Source organism: Ceratotherium simum, chromosome 39 (genome assembly GCF_057802395.1).
Source record: "Ceratotherium simum simum isolate JZ-2026a chromosome 39, ASM5780239v1, whole genome shotgun sequence".
Taxonomy (NCBI): Eukaryota; Metazoa; Chordata; class Mammalia; order Perissodactyla; family Rhinocerotidae; genus Ceratotherium; species Ceratotherium simum.
Window position 1 is genome coordinate 9,237,087 of NC_141938.1, and position 21,981 is coordinate 9,259,067.

Sequence of the window (21,981 nt, forward strand, 5' to 3'; positions counted from 1 at the left end):
TGATGAAGTGATTAGAGGTAAGAAGGGGAGAGAGAAAAGAGGAAGGCATGAGAAAAAAGCAGAGGGAAAGATTTGAGTATTCACTTGGGTTAACAATATAGATGAGCATCTTTCTAGATCAGCAGTTCTCAAACTTTACTGTATGTCAGAATCATCTGGGAAATTTGTTAAAACAGATTGGTGGTCATTACTTCCGGAGCTTTTATCATCAGTAAGTCTGGACTGGGGACCCAGAATTGGTTTTCTAACATGTCTCTAGGCACTACTGCTGCTGGTCCAGAGAACATAACATACATTTTATTTTCTTGTCACCCAATGTTTTCCATTAGATTGAAAAACAACGTGAAAATGAAAAATCAAACAGATGTTCCAGAATTCCTTCTCCTGGGATTGACAGATGATCCAGAAACGCAGCCCCTCATCTCTTGCCTGTTCATAGAAACACAGTATCTATGTATTTAGTCACCATCCTGGGAAACCTGCTTATCATCCTGGCTGTGCTCTCTGAGATCTACGTCCATACTCCCACGTACTTCTTTCTCTCCAATCTATCCTTTACTGACATCTGTTTAAGCACAACCATGATCTCAAAGATGCTGATGAACATATACGCACAGAATCAGGGCATTAGTTACACAGGCTGCTTCACCCAGGTGGCTTTGTCCTGTTTTTTGCTGGTTTTGAAAATTTTCTCCTTGCAGCAATGGCCTACGACCCTATGTGGCCATTTGTCACCCCCTGATGTACACAGTCAGCATGAACACCTACCTCTGTGGATTGCTGATTCTACTCTCCTTAGGCATTAGCACTGCGGATGCCCTGTTGCACAGCCGGATGGCTTTGCAGCTGTCCTTCTGCACTGACTTGGAAATCCCCCACTTCTTCTGTGAACTTGCTCAGGTCATCAAGCTCGCCTGTTCTGATTCTTTCATCAATACCCTCCTGGCTATATTTATGGCTAGTGTACTGAGTGGTATTTCTCTCTCTGGGATCATTTTCTCTAATATTCAAATTCTCTCTTCTCTTTTACAAATGCCAATAGTTGGCAGAAAATATAAAGCCTTTTCCATTTGCGGATCTCATCTCTTTGTTGTCACCTTTTGCAATGGAACAGCATTAGGGTTGTACATTAATTCTGCTGTTACTGCCTCTTCCTGGAAGACTGCAGGTTTCAGTGATATACCTTGTGGTTCCTCAAATAGTGAACCTCTTCATCTACAGCCTGAGGAACAGGGACATGAAGGGAGCCCTGAGAAAATTAATCAGTAGGATAATTTTCTTTAATGATTTTGTCATCATATTTAAGTCAGGTTTCCAGAGTGAGTCAAAGAGGAAGGTGTTTTGTGTTTCAGAATACTTAAGTCTTCTATCATCAAGGTCTTCTAATATGACTAGATAACATGATGGCTAAGTGCATTTCGACTTGGGCTTGAAATCTCATTGTGCTCTTTGTCTAACTCTGGGATATCTGACAAATGATTTCAGCTCTCTAAACTCAATTTTGGGGGTCACATCCAAAGAGGGAGAATGTGAGCCCTGGGGTCTTGTTATAGTGATTTGGGGGGACAGTATTCTCAGAACAAAGTGGGAGAAGTTGGATAGGGCAGGGAAAGGATTTAAGCAAAGCCATGTTTATAGGTAGCGACTAGCTTTCGTCTTATCCAATGGTTAGGACAATGTGAACTTTACCCCAGCCTTAGGCCTCTTTTGAGGCTAGGGAGCTGATCTTTCTTACTCCAACATGGTGATTACTGAGAGTTATCTTTATTAAACTGTATCTCTCTGGAGTAATATCAGAATCAGAATCCACCATACACAGTTTAATCATCAGTAACATTAGTATAATGTTATTATCCCAGTAGTTTGAGATGATTTTGAGATATGTAAACCTCAAGCTGAAGAAGTCTTTGGTTCTAATAAGAAAAAGAAACCCTGACTCTAATATTCTCAAACAGGAAAGGTAGTTTCCTTTCATTCTGGGGACTTCAGAGGTAGGGAATGTAAGATGATAAGGGAGCAGGGATACATTTCATCCTCCATGGTTGGCTTCACCCTGATTTTGAGATTGAAAGTCCTGTCACATATTATGGGCTATTTATTTTTCTCTTCTGTGAAGTATCTGTGATATCTTTACTGAGTCACCTATTTTTTTCTCATTTGTAACACTTCTTTATTTTATTGAGATCATTATATTTTATTAGTTATATGATTTGAAAATTTCTTAAATACATTTGTGGTTTGTTTTGCAAATTATTTGTAATGTTTTTGGAATAAACATAATACTTAGTTTTAATGCAGTTGAATTTGTCAATATTTTCTTAGTGGTTTTTTCTCAATAGGTCTTGTTTCTGTAACCCAAACTTACCTCAAAATAAAGGATTTATACTTTTGGCTTGTACACATGAGGAGTGGACTGACCTGGAGTTTAATTTTTACTTTGGTGTGAGATAGGACTAAATTCATTTTATGTCCCCTTACCTTTTTATTAGTTCATCCAATCATTATAATCCCACTTCTGCAAAAAATAAAAATAAATAAATAAATAAAAAACTGTCAATTTATGTCTTTTTTTATGTCCTTTCTGATCGATAAGTCCATCAAATCTCTCCCTGTCTTAAAAATTGCATCATAACAGTAGGATAAATTGAAATTAGTTGTTATAACAAACAAGCCCCAAATTTACTGTTACAGTCTGAAAGTCACTTTGTATCGCAGGTTGAGTGCTACCCTGATAATTTGCAATTTACTGCAATGATATTGATAACCAAGAACCATAATTTCAACCTATGGACCATAATGTGAAAAGAAGTATATTGAAAGTATTAATATTGAATTGGGAAAAGTTGATAGTGAAATTCTATAAAGATAACAAATACCTGTTACACATGAGTATGTGGAATATATTAGAAAGCACTATATATAATATGCATAAGCAGACTCAAGATTCACAGCCATACATAGAATTAGCCCTTAGTGTTTGCATTTTTAGGATACATTCCCTATGTTATCACATGTATTTATCCAGGTAATATATCTACCTATATAAGGAACCTGTATTTTTGAGCTTCAATGTATTATCAGTCTTCCCGATATTGTTGTTAGGACATGGTTGTATTAAATACACCTTTAAGAAAGACTAGAACCTAACAACAGAAAGAAGATGAGTATGGGTGTGTAGGTGACTTGAAATGGATGTGAGCCAAGAAAGGTGTAGGGAAGAAGATGGCATACATTTGATCTCTCAGGATGAATCAGCCAAAGCAATCTTCTTCATCTCTGAGCCTTGCTCCACAAGGATTTCGGCTGCCCTTGAGAGTAAAAGATCACATGAGAGTAAAAGAGTTTGACTAATGTGAAGCTTCGGATATTGGACCCCCAGGGGACACAGAGACTGCAGATAATCTGCTTGTGACCACCGCATTCAACAGCGATGCCCAGGTCAGTATGCAGCACACCTGAGCCTAGTCCTAGGGACCATCATTTCTGCACAGGAGCCCAGTGCTTCACTCTCTTTCTGTGCTCCTTGAGTTCAGAGCTTCCATTTTTCTCCTTCACATCTAGGGAAGAGTGGAATGTCATCCCTTAGTATTGGCGATGGTATTGGCGATCTAACATTTTCTTTAATTTATTTGGCAAGGGGCGGAGGTGTGTGACTAGCTTCTCCTTTCCTTTCCACTCCTGACTCATGATTCCACTTTCTAGAAGAGATCTCTGGTTTTGACATTGTTTCCTGGTTATGAGTATTCTGAGAGAGAGAGGAGATGGAGAATGAAGCAGATCCCAAAATACATCCCAGTCTACCTGTTTCTCTTTAGTAATCTATGAAATATTTTAAAAAGCAAAACAAACCCATAGAATAATAAATAAGATAAGCACAGGTATCCATGCTTCCAGAATTAGTAAATGTTGACATTTGCTATCAGAGCTCTTTTCTTAAAGCAGGAAAATAACATGAATAAACACAGCATACCCTCCATTCTCAGAGGCAACCACAGTCTTAAGTTTGGTTGTTCTCCATGTGTTATTTAAAATTCTTTTACACGTTATGTGGTGTGTGTGTGTGTGTGTATGCCCATGTAAAAGGCAGTAATGAAAATGCCCCTCCGTTGGGGAAAGGATAAATAAATTGTGATACAATAAAACATTAGAATAAGGTAAGAGAGTTAGGTTAATGAACCAGAGAAAAATGTACAAGGAAATTAAGAATATTATTTTAAAAAACTAAACGTAAAATGCTGTGTACGATATGTAAAGTTTAAAATGCAAAACAGGTGACACATTTTTTGGATAGAATCATACTCAGTTACTACAACCATGGGGGAATAATGCACATCTAGTACAGTACAGTGGTTCCTCTGAAGAAGGAAAAGTGGTTGTGGGTATGGAAAAAAATATATGTATTATTTTATTTTTTTGAAAATGTCTAATACAAATATGGCAATACACCTTAGTTCAGTGGTGCTTAGTGGTGAATACCCAGGACTTTATTGCTTTCTCTGCACTTTTTGTATGCTTGAAGTTTTATAAAATAATTAAAATTTTAATATCTATGTTATTTTAGACTTATTTAAATTTTATCATGCTATAGGTGCCTTGTTAGGCAATTTACTTTGCCTTTTGTAGTTTTTATTATTTGTGTCGTTACATCTAGGTCTAGTTTATTCATTTTAATTGCTATACATTTTATCATATGTCCATGAGAAATGACCATTAATCATTGATGTCTTTTGGATTGTTCACTCCTCCTGTTTCTCTACATAAGCAAGATTCCCAGCAGAAGATTCAGCACATCCATTCTTCCCTGAAATGCATCGATGTCATAGTAAAGTTGTTCTTCCTTTCTTCACTCTCCATTCACTTTGCTCCACCCATCACTTCCCTTCTATAATGAACCACGCCAGGTGGTGCACTTGTGTCCATGGCAGAAACAAATCATGATAGGAAATATAAAGAGTGTCTCATATATCAATTCCTGTGCTTGGTGATTCTGTCTACTCATTACTCACCGTTGCAACCTTTCCAAATCTTTTATGATGGCTCCCATAATCCACATAGGGAGAATAAGGATTCTTGAACAGTTGAAAAATTTTCGTGTTTAAAAAGCAAGTTCTGGAGCCAAAATTAAAACCAGATATGTCTGAATAGAATCTTGATTGATATTGTTACGGCTACTTGTTTTCACGACTCCATGTTAATGGCCTGTTGTTTTCTCATTGGTGAAACAGAGTTTACCTAGAGAACTTCAGGTCTAAACATTAGTAATTTATTGAGCTGTTCACATAAGAGACTCCTTTACAGACTTTTTCTAAATCATTGGTCCATAAGAATAATTGGAGATACATTGATGTACCCAGGGCATAGCCAATTACCTCCTTCCTGTTTTGGGTGAGCCAATGACTATATTCTCAGGAAATCATCATAACACAGGAAATAGGAATGTCCTGGTGTTGATCCTGGTACATAAACTGAGGACTCCTTTGGGAACCACTGGCCTATGCTGCTGATACAGATTTGATGAAGCCTAACAGAAACACAGGACGATGATCTGAACTTCCATAATTGATTTTCAATTTTCTTTCCTAACATTATCCGTTTGTTATACAACAGAGACAGAGGTGTCAAAAAATAAAAGTAATAGGGAATCAGTTGAACTGCTGAGTAGCAAGGGATTAATTATTTCTATAGTCCACTGTAAAAAAAGAGAATGGAAGGAAGAGACAGATCTCAAAGTGTTACCTTGGAAGGGAGAAAAGAACAGGAAAAATAGATTTAGAAGTAATTACCTATTAGTGGGATAATGATGACCCTTGGTTGTTTAAAATTTAAATTTGTATGTAGTGTTTTTCTACTACATACAAATTTCTATTTTACATTTCATGTAAAAATGTGATTGGCAGTTAAACAGAAAAGAGTGTGCATGTATTTGTTTCATACACTGATGTGTGTGTGTATGTGGGTGTGTATTTGTCTGTGCTGGAGAAGGTAAGTAATTTCTAAAAACAGAGTCTCATTTTCTCATCCAGTTGACATGATCATCTTAAATAAGAAGTGCTTCACACTCACTAGGTTCTGGGATCCCATTTATATTGATTAAACTTTTTAAGTCCCACATCTATCAAGGCATTTGAGGTGCCCAGATATATTTTCTCAATTTCCTTTTTCCCTCTTAGGCTAAGTTGGCAATTTCTGTGTCTCCCAACTACTGTAGCAACACTCCTGTCAAGCAGCCTGGACATTTGTGTTGGTAGATTTCGTCTTTCTCATCCCAGGATTGTGCTCTGAACACACTAACAAATTGCTGCTTTTCTTTTCATTATTTTTAAGATGTCATGCATTTCATTCTTCCTCCAATTCTTCTGTTTTGAAAAAGAAAAGAAAAAACAGAGATGTGCTATGTATCAACTTTTCATAATGTTTTAATATTCTAATATTAGGAGAAAAGAGAATCTCATTGCCATAACAAGCTAAGGGCTCAAGAAGCATATTCTGATCTTGATCTCAGGTTCCGACATGGATCCCGCTTTGATGCTGTCACCTGCTAGATACTACATATGCAGTCGGAGATTAGAAGACCTTCAAAATCAGGGAAAGCAATTGTGACTTTCTTCAGGTGGAAGTTTCCAAAGATAATTGAGGGAATCTGATTGACCTTTTGGGATTTCTAAATCCGTGATACTCAGAGTTTGCATCCAGTGGTGGTATGAGTTCAGCTCCAAAGTCTGGAAGCCTGAGTTCAAATCCCTTCACCACCTCTTACTGGAGTGTCAAGTATTTTGTATCCATAACTTCACTTCACTTGACCTCTATCTTTACATGAAGACATGGGTAAACAAGAAGGTTGTAGGAGCACCTGACTTATAGGTCACTAGAGAGAATAAAATTAGTTACTATGAGAAAAGTACTGACAAATGTACCCGGCAATGGAGCACTGTAAATGGGATTGGGAGTGATGGAAGTTTATAAAAATTATTATATTTATATTTATGATATCTGCTAATACCATTATTAATTACAACAATTATAGCACGTTTTGTGATAAGAATCCAATGATGAGACACTAAAGTAGAAATGGTGAATTAAAAGGACAGATTTTGATGACCCATTGAAAATGAAGAGGTTTAATTGAGTCATGGACTTGATTTCCCAGCCAGCTCACTCAGCAGAGCGTTGATGAGTCCGGCCATCAGTTTCTTCATTAATTATACTGGGTCTGCTCCAACCTGTGGGGGAGTTAATTTTCCCTGCCTCAATGAAGTGTACTCTGGGAGAGCTGTCCTCAAGTAAAACCCAGCCAGCAGCAGCATTTGGGAATGTGTGGGAAAGACAAATTTTCAGCCCCATGCTAGTCTCCTGAATCTCATATTCTGAGTGTGGGGTCCAGCAATATCGGTTTTACAAAATCCACCAGTTGACTCTAATGCAAGTACAGTTTGAGAAATCTGCTCCAAAACCCGCATTTAATGTACTCGGCTTTGATTTTCCTGCTTGCTAATTTGAAGCTTTGGCAAATTCTCAAGGAAAAAGCTATATGTTGTTTCCAATTTTGTTCCTATTAATTGGCACAATGTGGGAAGAAAGTAAATAAGATTTGGGTAATCAGGTAGTTAGGGGAGAAGGGGACAGAAGAAAAAGAGGCTGAGGAAAGGAGCTTAAGAGAAGGCAGAAGGCAAAGGAAAAGATTAATAATATTCACTTCGATTCACAATATAGATATCAGGTCTTGCTAAACTAAGGGATCCTTGTACATTTGTTATGTGTCCTATCACTTGTATTTTTCCCATCAGACTCATCAACAACAAGGAATCAGAAAACCAAACAGGTGTAGCAGAATTCCCCCTCCAAGGGGGGGTCTCTCCAAGGATCGAACATCCCAAAACAGAACAAATCCATCAGTTACACAGGCTGTCACACTCAGGTCTGCTTCATTCTATTTTTCGCAGGCTTGGAAAACTTCATCCTTGCAGCAATGGCTTATGACTGTTATGTGGCCATCTGCCATCCACTGAGGTCAGAGGTCATCATGAACCCCGGCATCTGTTGCCCGCAGATTCTACTCTCCCTAATCATGAGTATTGCAGATGCTCATGTCCCATGGAAGGATGGTGACTCTCCCTACTCATGAGCATTGCAGATGCACAGTCCCATGGAAGGATGGTGACTGTCCTTCTGCACAGACCTGGAATCCTCCTTTTCTTCTGTGAACTTGCTCATCAAGCAGCATGTTCTGATACCCTCATCAAGACCATCCTTGTATATTTAGTGACTAGCATGTTGGGTGGTGTTCCTCTCTTTGGGATTAGTTTTTCTTACATTCAAATTGTCTCTTCCACTCTGAGAATGCCATCAACTCGGGGAAATATAAAGCCTCATCTACCCATAGATCTCATCTCTCCGTTGTTTCCTTAGTCTATGTCACACTTTTGGGGTCTTCATTAATTCTGCAGTTAACCACTCTTCCAAGAAGACTGAAATAGCCTCAGTGATGTACACCGTGGTCCTTCCAATATTGAACCCCTTCATCCATAGCCTGATGAGCAAGGACATGAAGGGAGCCTTGGGGAGACTCATCTGAGGAACATCTCTTTTTTTGTTATTGTGTCATCTGCCTTGAGCTTTGGTTTCCAGAATGAAACAAAGTACAGGAATACTGGGTGAGTCAGAATATCTGACTCTTCTATCACCAAGTACTTAAGCTACGATAGTTAAATACCAAAATAACTATGGGTAGTTCAACTTACGTTTGAAAACCGACTTTGTTCTTCTCTAACACTGGGATTTTTTTTTTTTGTGAGGAAGATCAGCCCTTAGCTAACATCCATGCTAATCTTCCGCTTTTTTTTTTTTTGCTGAGGAAGACCAGCTCTGAGCTAACGTCTATTGCCAATCCTCCTCCTTTTTTTTTTTCCCCAAAGCCCCAGTAGATAGTTGTATGTCATAGTTGCACATCTTTCTAGTTGCTGTATGTGGGACACAGCCTCAGCATGGCCGGAGAAGCGGTGCGTCAGTGCACGCCCGGATCCGAACCCGGGCCACCAGTAGCAGAGCGCGCATACTTAACCGCTAAGCCATGGGGCTGGCCCTAACACTGGGATTTTTAAAAATTTGTGTGAACTCCCTGAGCTTGACTTTGGTTAGCTTCTGTCGAATTAGAACCTGAGTAAGGGATTCTTTCTATGGTGATTTTTAGGGTAATGTTTCAGGAGAAATATTAGCAACAGAAAGAGGATAAGATAGAGGAAGAAGCTAAATAAGATGGTCATGATAGCCAGAGGAGTAGCCTTAGCATAGATTTCAGGTACTCTTAGCACAAAAAAGAAAAAATATATAATCATGTGAAGAGATGGATATATTAATTAACTTAACCATTGTAATAATTTCACTTCGTATGTATATCAAATCATTATGTTGTATACCCTAAATATATAAAATAAATTAAAGAAGTGTAGAGAAAAGCATAGCATTCTCTTCGTCTCTCAGATGAGAGAATTTGGCAAAAGTAAGAAATTTGTGAAATTAAGGTCATTTTATTGTTGGTTTCCTATGCAAAATCTTTGTAGTTTGATGTGGTCTCATCTGACAATTTTTGCTTTGTTGCCTTTACTTTTAGAGTCAAAACCAAAAAATCGTGGCCAAAAACAACATTTAAGAGCTTACTCCTACATTTTCTTCTAGGAGTTTTAGTTTCAGATCTTACATTTAAGACTTTAGTCCATTCTGAATTGACTTTTGAGACTGGTGTAAGATGGGGGTCCTGTTTCCTTCTTTTTTCTTTTTTGGTTTTTATTGAGGTAACATTGGTTTACAACATTATATAAATTTCGGGTGTACACCATTATATTTCAACTTCTGTATGCATTCTTGAATCCTCATTATCTGAAAGAGTAAGTGTCTCCTTACCAGTGGACAGAAATCAACAGAGCTGCTTGGCTCCAGCCCACCTACCACTTTATGTTTCTGCTCTTCTTGTGGTACTTGGAAAACTTTATCTTTTTGGGGGGCCTGATTCTTCTGTCACCAAATTCTTCTAAAATGACTATATAAAATATTGGCCAAATACATTTTAACCTGGTATTGAAACCTGACTTTTCATCTGTAGTTACGTGTTGTTTGACAAATGATTTCAATTCTTAACTCAATCTCTTTTCTCAGGTTTCACATAAACAGAACCTGAGGGGGTGGTTAGAGTTTTAGTAATATTTTTTAGACTCTCACAAGAAGGAAAGGTGTAGAAGATAGATAGTGCAGGAAAAGGATGGAATCGGGTAGCACAGCTGTGGTCATATCTAGAGCTGGCTTCCATCTGCTCCCATGACAGGAACATGTCAATTGAAATGTAAAGTTAGGCCTACAGTGAGGCAAGGGAGCTCACCTTTCATACCTCAATTTAGGTAATTACTGAGACAAATCACTGGTAAACCGTATCCCTTTGAGGCAACATTAGCATCTGCTATACTCAGTTTCATTGTCTATAAAATTGGCATAATTGTATCATCTCTGTGATCTGAGATGACTGTGAGATATTTGAACTTCATCAGTGAGGAAGCCTTCAATTGTAATAAGGAAAAAAATTCCTATCTCTAATAGGAGCAAACAATAGAGGACTGGCCTGATGGCATAGCAGTTAAGTTTTTGTGCTCCACTTCGGCGGTCCGGGTTCACAGGTTCAGATCCCAGGTGAGGACCTACACACCACTCAACAAGCCAAGCTGTGACAGTGCCCCACATACAAAATAGAGGAAGATTGGCACAGATGTTAGCTCAGCGACAGTCTTCCTCAACCAAAAAGAGGAAGATTGGCAACAGATGTTAGCTCAGGGCCAGTCTTCCTCACCAAAAAAAAAAAAAGAAGAAGAAGAAGGCAAGTGTTGGTGAGGAAGTAAAGAAAAGCAAAATCTGGCAATCTATTGGTGGAAATCTAAATTGGTACAGTCATTATGGAAAACTGTATGAAGCTCTTCAAAAATATAAAACTAGAACTACCATATGATCCAGCAATCCCACTTCTGAGAATATATCTGAAGATGATGAAATCTCTATCTCGAAGAGATATCTGTACTTTTATGTTCATTGCAGCATTATTTACAATTGCTAAGACATGGAAAAAATCTAAGTGTCCATGAACAAATGAGTGGATAAAGAAAATGTGATATACATACAGTGGAATATTATTGACCTACAAAAAATGAAATTCTACCATTTGCAACAACATAGATCGAACTTGAATGTGTTATGCTAAGTGAATAGATCAGACAGAGAAAACCAATACCACATGATCTCAAATATATTCAGAATCTAAAACAAAACAGAACAAAAACCTGAGCTCATACATACAGAGAACAGATTGGTGATTGTCAGAGGTGGGGAATGGGGGTGGGCGAAATGGGTGAAGAGAGTCAAAAGGTACAAACTTACATTTATAAAATAAATATCATGGGGATATAATGTATAATTTGGTGACTATGGTTAATAACACTGTTTTGAATATTTGAAAGTTGCTGAGAGAGTAAATCTTGGAGTTCTCATTGCAAGAAAAAACATTCGTTTGGGCCGGCCCCGTGGCCTAGCGGTTAAGTGCACGCGCTCCGCTGCTGGCGGCCTGGGTTCGCATCCCAGGCGCGCACCGACGCACCGCTTCTCCGGCCATGCTGAGGCCGCGTCCCACATACAGCAACTAGAAGGATGTGCAGCTATGACATACAACTACCTACTGGGGCTTTAAGGGGAAAAAAATAAATAAATAAAATCTTTAAAAAAAAATAAAAGAAAAAGAAAAAACATTCGTAACTGTGTATGCTATGTATGGTGACAGATGTTAATTAGACTTATTGTGGTGATCATTTCACAATCTATATAAATATTGAATCATAATGCTGTACACCTGAAACTAATATGATGTTATTGTCAATTATACCTCAATTAAAAATAGAACTATCATACAATCCTGCAATCCCACATCTGTGTATATCTGCAAAAGAAATGAGATCAGTATCTTGAAGTGATATCTACTCTTGCATGTGTTTTTCAGCATTATTCACAATAGCCAAGCTATAGAAACAGCCTAAATATCCTAAATATCCACTGATGGATGAATGGATAAAGAAAATTCAATATGTATGTGTATACAGTGCACCATTCTTTATCCATAAATAAAGAAATTCTGCCATTTGTGACAACATGAATGAACTTGGCAGATATTATGTTAAGTGAAATAAGCCCAACAGAGAAAGACAAATATTATCTGGTATCACTTATAAGTGGAATATAAAAAAAAGGTAAACATAGAAACAGAGAATAAATGGCTTTTGTCAAGTGCTGGGAGGTTGGGGCAATGGGGTGATGTTGGTCAAAGGGTACGAACTTTCAGTTATAAGGTGAGTAAGTTCTGGGGATCTAATGTACAGCACAGTGACTGTACTTAATAATAGTGTATTGTATATTTGAGATTTGTGAAGAGAGTATATCTTAAGTGTTCTAATCAAAACAAGTAGCAACTATGTGAGGTGATTATGTGTTAATTAATTTGATTTTGGTAATCATTTCACAATGGATACATATATCAAATCATCACATTTTACACTTTAAATGTAGTTTTATCTGTCAATTATACCTCAAAGATTCTGGAAAAAATATTTTTAAAAACTCCAATCATTGCTATCTTTTAAGATCACTACACATAATATAAAAATAGAGAACATTGCAAATGAATAAATAACTGCTAAACCCAACAACATAATTGAATCTCAGAAACGTGATGATGAGATTAACAACAAAGAATTTATTCATTAATTTCAAACTTAAACAAGATGAAAAGGAAACAGATTTATTCAATAAGTTGTATATAGCTATACACTGGGGTCATAGAAAGATGCATCATCGTCTTAAGATAATGACTACCTTGTAAAACAAGAATGATCAAATAAATACTGACCAAATAAATCCAATTTCTGTCTACATGTCTGCATTGCCTCCTCTTTTTCTATATCTTCTCCACTTCTGTCTATCTTAAAAGTATACATGTGATTACATTTAAGGTCCACCCAGATAATGGATACTAAGCTCCTTCTCTGTAAATATCATTTTTCGAATCAGTACAATCATCCTTTTAGCATAATACTCACAAGTAAGGAATATTAGAGGGTTGGCATATCATCTTGAGGGCCAGCATTCAACTCACTATACAGACGTCAACTGGCTGACTCCATGGAAAGATCTGCAAACAACTTACCCAGAGTAAGGCAATCAGATTTCTGTCTCTGAGCATCATGTCCAAAGTATGACACCTACACTTGCTGCTACCACCTGGTGACCCTAACAAGAGCCAATCCTATAGAAAAAAGACTCTTCATGGAGAACAGAATGAATCCCCACTCTCCCGGTACATTCCATATCTCTGAAGTGCTGTAATAAAAGATAACTTTTTTTATTGTTTGGTCATACTCTACTCGGAGATTCTTTTTCTTATTATAACTGAAGGTTTTCTCATGGATGAAGTCAGTTACATCATAGTCATCTCATACTTATGAGGTAATCTAATTATACCAATTTTATAGATAATGAAACTGAATATGTTGGATGCTCATGTTGCGTTAGAAGGATATGGTTTACCAGTGACTGGTCTCACTAACTACTAAATTGTAGTATGAAAGGTAGGCTCTTTGACCCACTGTAAGCCTAACTCTGGGGTACAATTAACAAGACCATACCATGTTATCAGGTGGAAGCTAACCTCTAGATACGCCCACAGTGTTCTTTCAATCCTTTCCCTGCCCTGTCCACCTCCTACAACTTTCCTTCTGCTGAAATCATAAAAAAAATCACTAAAACTAGAAACCCTGCATCCATCTCTGCTTCTAAGGAACTTGAGCAAAGAAACTGAATTTAGAGAATTGAAATCATTTGTTAAACATTACAGAACCAGACTAAAAGCAAAGTCATGATTCAAGGCAAATTTGACATATTCTTAGCCATTAGGTTATCTACTCATTTAAGAAGAACTTGCAGATAGAAGAATCAAGCATTCTGCCTCGCCAAAGATTTCTGTTATTTTGACTCCATCTAGAAACCCCAGTCCAAAGTAGATGATAAAATCACAGAAAAGAATGTCTTCTCCCAATGAGTTTCCTCAAGGCTCTCTTCATGTCCCTGTTCCTCAGGCTATAGATGAAGGGGTTCAGCATTTGAGGGACAACACAGTACATCACTGAAGCCACTGCAGTCTTCCTGGAAGAGGTAGTAAGAGCAGAACTAATGTACACTCCCAACAGCTGTCCCATAGAACAAGGAAACAACTGAGAGGTGAGACCCACAAGTGGAAAAAGCTTTAAGCTTTCCCTCCACTGATGCCATTCTCAAAACTGAGGACATAATTCGAGTATAAGAGAAAATGATCCCAGAGACAGGAAAACCCCCAAATAGACCAGTCACACAATATAATAGGATGTTATTGATGAGTGAATCAGAACAGGCGAGCTTGAGGACCTGAGCAAGCTCGCAGAAGAAGTGAGGGATTTCCAGGTCCTTGCAGAAGGACAGCTGTAACATCATCAGACTGAGGAGCAAGGCAACCATAATGCTAAGGAACAGAGAGAGAAGAATCAGCAGGACACAGAGTCGGTGGTTCATGATAACTGTGTACCTCAAGGGGTGACAAATGGCTACATAGCGATCATAGGCCATTATTGCAAGAAGACAATTTTCAAAACCAGTAGAAACCAAGACGAAGCAGGTTTGGGTTAGACAGCCTATATACGCGATGCTCAGATTCTGTGCTTGGATGTTCACCAGCATTTTTGGGATTGTGGTTGTGCTTAAACAGATGTCACTGAAGGACAGATTGGAGAGAAAGCAGTACATGGGTGTGTGGAGGTGGGAGTCAGAGCTGACAGCCAGGACGATGAGCAGGTTTCCCAGGATGGTGACCAGGTACACGGACAGGAATAAAATGAAGATGAAGGTCTGCTGTTGTGGATCCTCTGTCAATCCCAGAAGAAGGAATTCTGGAACATCTGTGTGATTTCTGGGTTCCATGTTGTTGATGAATCTGATGGAAAAGAAGAGGTGAAAAGAAAAGAAAATGAAATGTCCCTTGATAAACAGGGGAAGCATCAACTTGGAACTTGTTAGAAATGAATAATGGGAACTCCACTTGAGACTTTCTGCTGATAAACTCTGGGGTGAAGGCAAGCAATCTGCTTGAACAAATCCTCTAGATGAATTTGAAATAAGCTAAAGACTGAGAAGCAGTGCTTAAATATAAGGGAAAAAACTACATATATCGTGAACCCAAGAGATTATTCAAATCTTTCCTTCCGCTAATTTCTTCCTCCATCATCATTTCTCACTCTTTCTCTTCTCTCTACAACTTTTAATCGGCCCACATATTTGTTTATCACCAACTCTGGTTCCCTCCACGTGCCAAGTGCTGAAACTGAAACAAAGAATAAGACGTGGTGTTTCCTTCGGAAATGTTTCCTGCCTCAAACAAACCAAAGGACAAGAATGAAGTTATCCAATCTCTCTTGTAGAGTGTGGTCCACAATCTTTGGCATGCCTCATAATCATCTGAAGGGCTTGTTAAATTACAGGTGAGTTAGATCATGCAATCACTCCATTTATCTTTGGGGAAATTTAGATAAGGTGAGATTACGCTATGGACGTGAAGTACAAAGTTATTGCACGGCAAAGACTAGGTCTGAGATAAGATCATCTGACTGCTGAATTGACTCAACTAATCTCTGTTAATGCCTCTGGATAGCACAGAATTAGCATTCCTAAACCATCACTCTGATTTCATAATTTCCCTTTAAAATTATAACATTTCATTGTGAACAATGCCCCAAATCTTTTCCCTTGCCTACAAGGTATGTCCACCACTACCCATGAAGTCTTGTGTGGCAGGTGCATGGCATCCACCCAAGAACATGCTCTGCACCTGAGCAAAGACTAGAAAATGTTGCCTATAAACTTGAAGCTCATAGACCCTCCCATGGAAATACTGTTCAACTGCATTTGCAATCAATTATAAAATAAGCTGGAAAACTGTCAGTGAGATTCTCTGTCCCATCCTAAGGGAATTTCTTCCGCTAAGGCAATAGGTGGCATATTGCTTTTTAAAAACCAGCTAAATGAGAGAAAGAATGAAATGCATAGACTCCTAAGAAACTAGATGAAAATAGCTTCAAATTTTGGTCCTTGGAACCCAGAGACTTACAAGAAAAGAGACACTTATATGATACTTATAAGATAAGCAAGTGACCCAACAGGATTGTCTCTGTAAAGCAGTGATCCTCCCTCTCAAGAGGGAAAATGAAGTGGTCATGGAGGTCTTTAGCATTTGGTGTATTGCTCAGGCTCAAACACTCTAAATTTAAATCAGACAAGCACTTGCTTTGTGAAGGAGGATAATTGTTCAATTATTTTTGAACAATTTTAGTTTGTAACTTTAAAAGTTTGATGTCCTCATTTGTATAATGGGAAATGTCATAAAAACTTATGGAGATGATGCAATGATTAGAAATAAACAGAGGAAAAGCATCCAACACAGCACTCACATTTTGGGATCCTCATACTGACATTTCCTATAGTGTTTTGTGTGTGTGTGTGTGCCATGAACAACAGCTCCTGGCAGATTTCACTCATCAGAAGAGAGCAGAGGGCTAGGGAAAGTTGAGGAAAGATGATACAAATAGAGAACATCTCTAGATGATAACTGCAAATTTCAAGGTATAGTTTCTGAGCTGAAACTCTAGCTGGGAACCTTCATCTTGTAGAAAAGGAATGAAGGAAATATCAACGATATCAATATTCATTTGGAGTGGACATAATGAAATATATAGCAATTAAGATGAATGAAATAATAAAAAGAATTGAGTATACGAATCAATACAAATAATGAAAATCTACAAGAGAAAAATTTTGTATGATGAGTCTACAGCATGAGAAAATTTTAAACATTTTTTTAATCTTACATAGATACATTTATTTCTATTATGGATTATTCAAGCAAAACAAAAGTACAGAGATAACAATGAAGAGCCTGGTACCCATCAGTCAAATGTATCAAATTCATACATTTCCCTCTTCTCATTGCAGGTGTTTTTATTGCAATAAACAATACACATATACGTGAAGCCCCCATTTCGTGTTTTTGCATAATCTTGATTCTTTTTCTTCCCCAGTGGAACCACTACATGAACTTCATACGCATTATTCCCCTGCAATTTTTACTATAATTAGTATTATTGTTCTATGATCAATTACACTGTTTTGCATTTTGAAAGCTTTATATAAACCAAACCATAATGTATTTGTCATTTACAATTGGCATTCTTATGTAATTTAATTTTTGATTAATGTTGATGTATTTAGTCCTGCTTCATTAATTTTAATTAGCAGAGAATATTCCAATATATTGTTATATGATTATTTATTTCTCCATTCTCAAACTGATAAGTATATGGTTAATGCCTTTCACCCTATATATGTTTATGAATACATATACAATATAAAGCTATGCAGGGGGATACCATGACATTCTAGATGATGTTGTCTCTAGAAAAGGGAGAACAAGAACTGAGGGGGATACAAAAGAGGTGTCTTTTATATGCATATTATTTTGTCACTTTATGAAAAAACCCAGAAGCTGATATAGTACAATGTCAACTTTTGTTAATTATGGAATGAATGCAGAGGGGTCATATGTTTTTTGTATTATTATACCATCTCTGCTATTGTTATATAAAACACATGGTAATTTAATAAAAAGAAACAAGTGTACTAGGAAGGCAGCCAGCTAATCTCTTTGTGTCTCCACTTTCTCTCAGCATCTTCACAGCCCAGCCACAGGGATAATACAAACACTCTGCGGTACAATGGTATATCAAGAACCAGGAACATAAATGAAGGGAAAAACTGACCAAACCCCTTCCCCATGACCACACAAGAATCCAAGCGAATGTCAGAAAGATTTATAACATTCATCATGCTTGAAAAGCAGCAGATTCATGCTCAGGAGGAAAATAAGTTCAGTGATTTTTTAGAGAAATTAGGATACAGCAGATTGAAAACTAGCTGAATGTTGGTACATACGTACATGGAAACTTGTCAACAAGAAGAAAGTGAGGCTTCAGTCTCATGGGACACTTGGTTCTGATCATTTCATGCATGTGCTCTCCTCATTGCTTCCCATAGATGAATTTGTAGTAAAACACCTGTCCTCCTGACCAACACATTAACTAAAAGACTTTAAGTTACCTGAGTGGCATTACTGTTGAGTGATGCTTGAATGTCACTGAGATGTTGAAGACAGAAGATATGTTTTCAGGAAGATCAAAATCACCAAGTGAGACAAATGACTCCTGGCCAAGAATGATTACCTCCGGGTAGAGCCTCAGGTGTGCTTCTTTTTTACTAGGCAAGGGCTGTTGAATGAGGCTGTCACATGCTATGTATCTCTGGGGAATCAATATCCAAAGCTCCTCATTAAATAAATATTTTTAGTGTCATCCTGATCCCTGGGCACTGTAAATCCTTAAAGACCAAGGCTATAGAAGAGAGGAGTTCATGATGACTAATCCCTGATCCTGTTACATTATGTGTACACTATCTATTTCTCTCTACCTGTTCATGTTCACCTCTATTTCACACAACTTGCACACCTGTACACACACTCCTTTGCTAATGAATTCCAGACTTCCCCTTTTAAAGTAACAAACAAAAGCATCTCTATCTAATTAATGATGCTTTGGAGCCTGATTTCAATTTTAAGTGTGATAACATAGTTCATGCATTTGGTATTAATAATATATTTGCACATATAGCTAAGACACTGTAAAATTCAAACTATCGGGGTTATTTCATTTTTAGAGTCACTGAGTTTTTTTTGTAACTTAATTTCTGTTCTCTATATTTTACAAAGAAGAATCTGAAGTACCTCTGTGATCAATTGTGATAGTGATCAATATACACAGACTTCATACTTCCCTTTTAGAACTTAATAACCTCTTTTCCCTATTTCCACACAGTAGATTCAATGTACATTTTCATTCACATTGAGAGACTTTGGGTTGCATTATGGTTCTCCAGTTTTTAATTGTGTTGTGATAAAATACAATATCACTAAAGCCAGTAGTGTGTAATTTTGTCCTTTATCTAGCAGATCTCATGAGATTTAATCCATAGTTGAATATATGTGGATGATGCTCCATGTTAATAGTCACATAAAAATATTTTTCTTTAAGGATTTCAGTATTTTTTGTGTTCATCAATATATTTTACAATTTAACTCTTTCTATATGAACTTTCTTAATCTCTATTTTTGCAGATATATTGCTTGAAAATAAACTTAGGACAAGATGGCATAGTAATGTCATTCTTCACCATCTTAATTTCATTCACTACAACACATGAGAAATAACCAAAATATAGGAATACATAGATGAGCTCACGAATGAATAACGTTTTCCATGTACTAGAAAAGAACTGAAACATTATGTGGTAGGTGGGCTGACACCAAAGACTGTGGATTTAGCTCACAGGTGATAAAATACTTACTCCTTCAGGTAATAAGGATTGAATGTCCTAGAACATTAAGTGATTGACGCTAAAGACAGAAGTGGAACTTCTTTATGTGAGAAAAGGGGGTGAATGTAGAGTTACAGACATGAATGAGCTCATGACTGTGGACATAGAATATCCGAAACTGAAAAAAAAAAAAAAAACCTCTAAAGAAGAACTGAACTAATCTAACTGTTGATTTTATGGCAGGATTTGTGATATTCTCAATGTCACTGAGCAGCAAGAGTCAGTAAACTGAATTCAGGACTAGAGAAGGGGCGACTGGTGAGTATAATTGTGAACTTGGTCCACAAAGAAGAATGAGCACATAGATAGAAACAGAGAGAGGGAAAAATATTCTCATTCAAATAAAATCTGCAAATCAAAATACTAATAGGTAGCAATAGAATAATATTGAAATAGAAAACCAACAAAATAAATAATCAGAATATGAGGAGGCCAGAAGGGCTAAAACAGATAGAAGATGGGAAAAATATTAAAGATGATATCAAAGAGGTAATGTCAGACGTATTGAATCAACATCCTACTAACTACAAGGACAGACACACAGCAGCCCAGGTAAGGCAGCTTTTGAATAATTCTAAATTTCTAGTGGCTTCAATTAATGTGGTAATGGTGGAGATGGTAAGATTTGCTGGATTCTAGATATATTTTGATGGTGCAGACAATAGGGTTTTCTGGAAGATTGGACACAGGTTATAAAAGAAAGAAGGGAATCAAGGGTGTTGTTTTTGAGAGAGAACTGCTCAGCACCAAAAAAATTGCAGTGACCATCAACAATGATAAGAAAAATTGTGTGCATACCATATTTGTGAATTAATAACAAGATTTTGGTTTTCAAATTGTTGAGTTTAAGTTGCCTGTTAGGCACCTACATGGGGATGTCAAGTGGGCAGTTGAATACACGCTCCTGGAATTCAAGGGAGAATATCTCTATGAAGATATACATTTGGAAGTCACAATATGCTGATGGCCTATCCAACATTAGCCTGCGTGCTATTGCAAAATAGTGATGGTAGCTAGAGAGGAGGACTGAGTACTGATCCAAGAGGCTCTCTAGTGTTAGGAGTTGGGAAGATGAGGAAGATGATCATAGGAGATGGAGAAATAATAGTCAGTGAGGTAGGAGTAAATCCAAAATAAATATGATGATTAAAAGTGATAAAAAAAAGATTTTCACTAATTAATAAATAGGTCATTTTTGATGATAATTCATTTAAAGGAAAGATCAAGATTTAAACCATGGATTTAAGGGAGAGAACCTTGATGACTCTTTAAGAGTAGGTAATGTCAGGGTCTAGGAACAGGGGCTGGACTGGATAGACCTCAAAAAACAGAGAAAGGAGAAGAATTAAGTCAGTACAGAAAGCTCTTTTGAGAAGTTTTGAAATAAAGGGAGCAGAAAATTGAGAGTGTAGCTAGATCACGGGTCCAGACAATTTTTTATTTTTTTAAGAAATTCAACTATACTGGATACTATCAGAAGTGGACTACTCAATCAAAGAAGAAAAATGATGATGCAGGAGAGTGATAGAGGAATCATCAGAGCTATGTCCTAAAGAAGGCAAGAGTTTCTTTTAGTTCTATGCATAAGTGGAAGTGTTGGTCTTGATCAGGTGCAGAGAAAACTAAACTTTAGATCAATTAGATCTAACTCACACGTACAGAACAACCAACAACAGAAAATGCATTCTTCCAAACGAAAAGACATTGGAAGCAACAAAACAAGCCTTAACAAATTTAAGAAGATTGAAATCATACAAACCATCTCTTCCAATCAATTGGAATGAAACTAGAAATCGATGGTGGAAGGAACACTGGAAAATCCACAAAAACGTGGACATTAATGAAACACTCTTAAACAACAGATGAGTCAAAGAAAAACTCATAAGGAAAATTAGAAAATACCTTTACACCAGTGAAAACAAAAACATAACATACCCAAACATATGAGATGCAGTAAAAGCACTGCTTTAAGAGAAGCATATAGTGGTTATTGTGTAAGTTAAAAAAGAAGAAAAGTCTCAAAACAAGAATATAATTTTATGCCGCAAGGAACTAGAAAAAGGAAAACAAACTAAATGCAAAGCTATCCGAAAGAAGGAAATAATGAAAATTAGAGAAGAGATAAATAAAATATAGAATAGTAAAAATAGAATAAACCAACAACAATAAGACTTGGTTTATTCAAAATATTTAAAAAATTGAGTAACACTTAGCAAGAATAACTAGTAAAAAGAAGAGAAGATTCAAATAACTAAAATTAGAAAAGAAAGAAATAATGGACATTGCAACCAATGCCACAGAAATAAAAAGGATTATAAGAGAATACTATGAGCAATTATACAGCAAAAATTGGATGATTGAAGAAATGGAAAAGTACTAGAAACACACAAAGTACCAAGA

At 37.0% G+C, this 21,981-nt stretch overlaps 3 pseudogenes; 2 read left to right on the forward strand and 1 right to left on the reverse strand.

Moving 5' to 3' along the window:
• The first annotated feature begins 452 nt into the window (after positions 1-452).
• Positions 453-1,399, forward strand: LOC101389294 (olfactory receptor 7G2-like; annotated as a pseudogene).
• A 1,847-nt stretch (positions 1,400-3,246) lies between these two features.
• Positions 3,247-8,572, forward strand: LOC101389034 (olfactory receptor 7G3-like; annotated as a pseudogene).
• A 5,515-nt stretch (positions 8,573-14,087) lies between these two features.
• On the reverse strand, positions 14,088-15,027 carry LOC106799981 (olfactory receptor 7G2-like; annotated as a pseudogene).
• Positions 15,028-21,981: the final 6,954 nt, after the last annotated feature.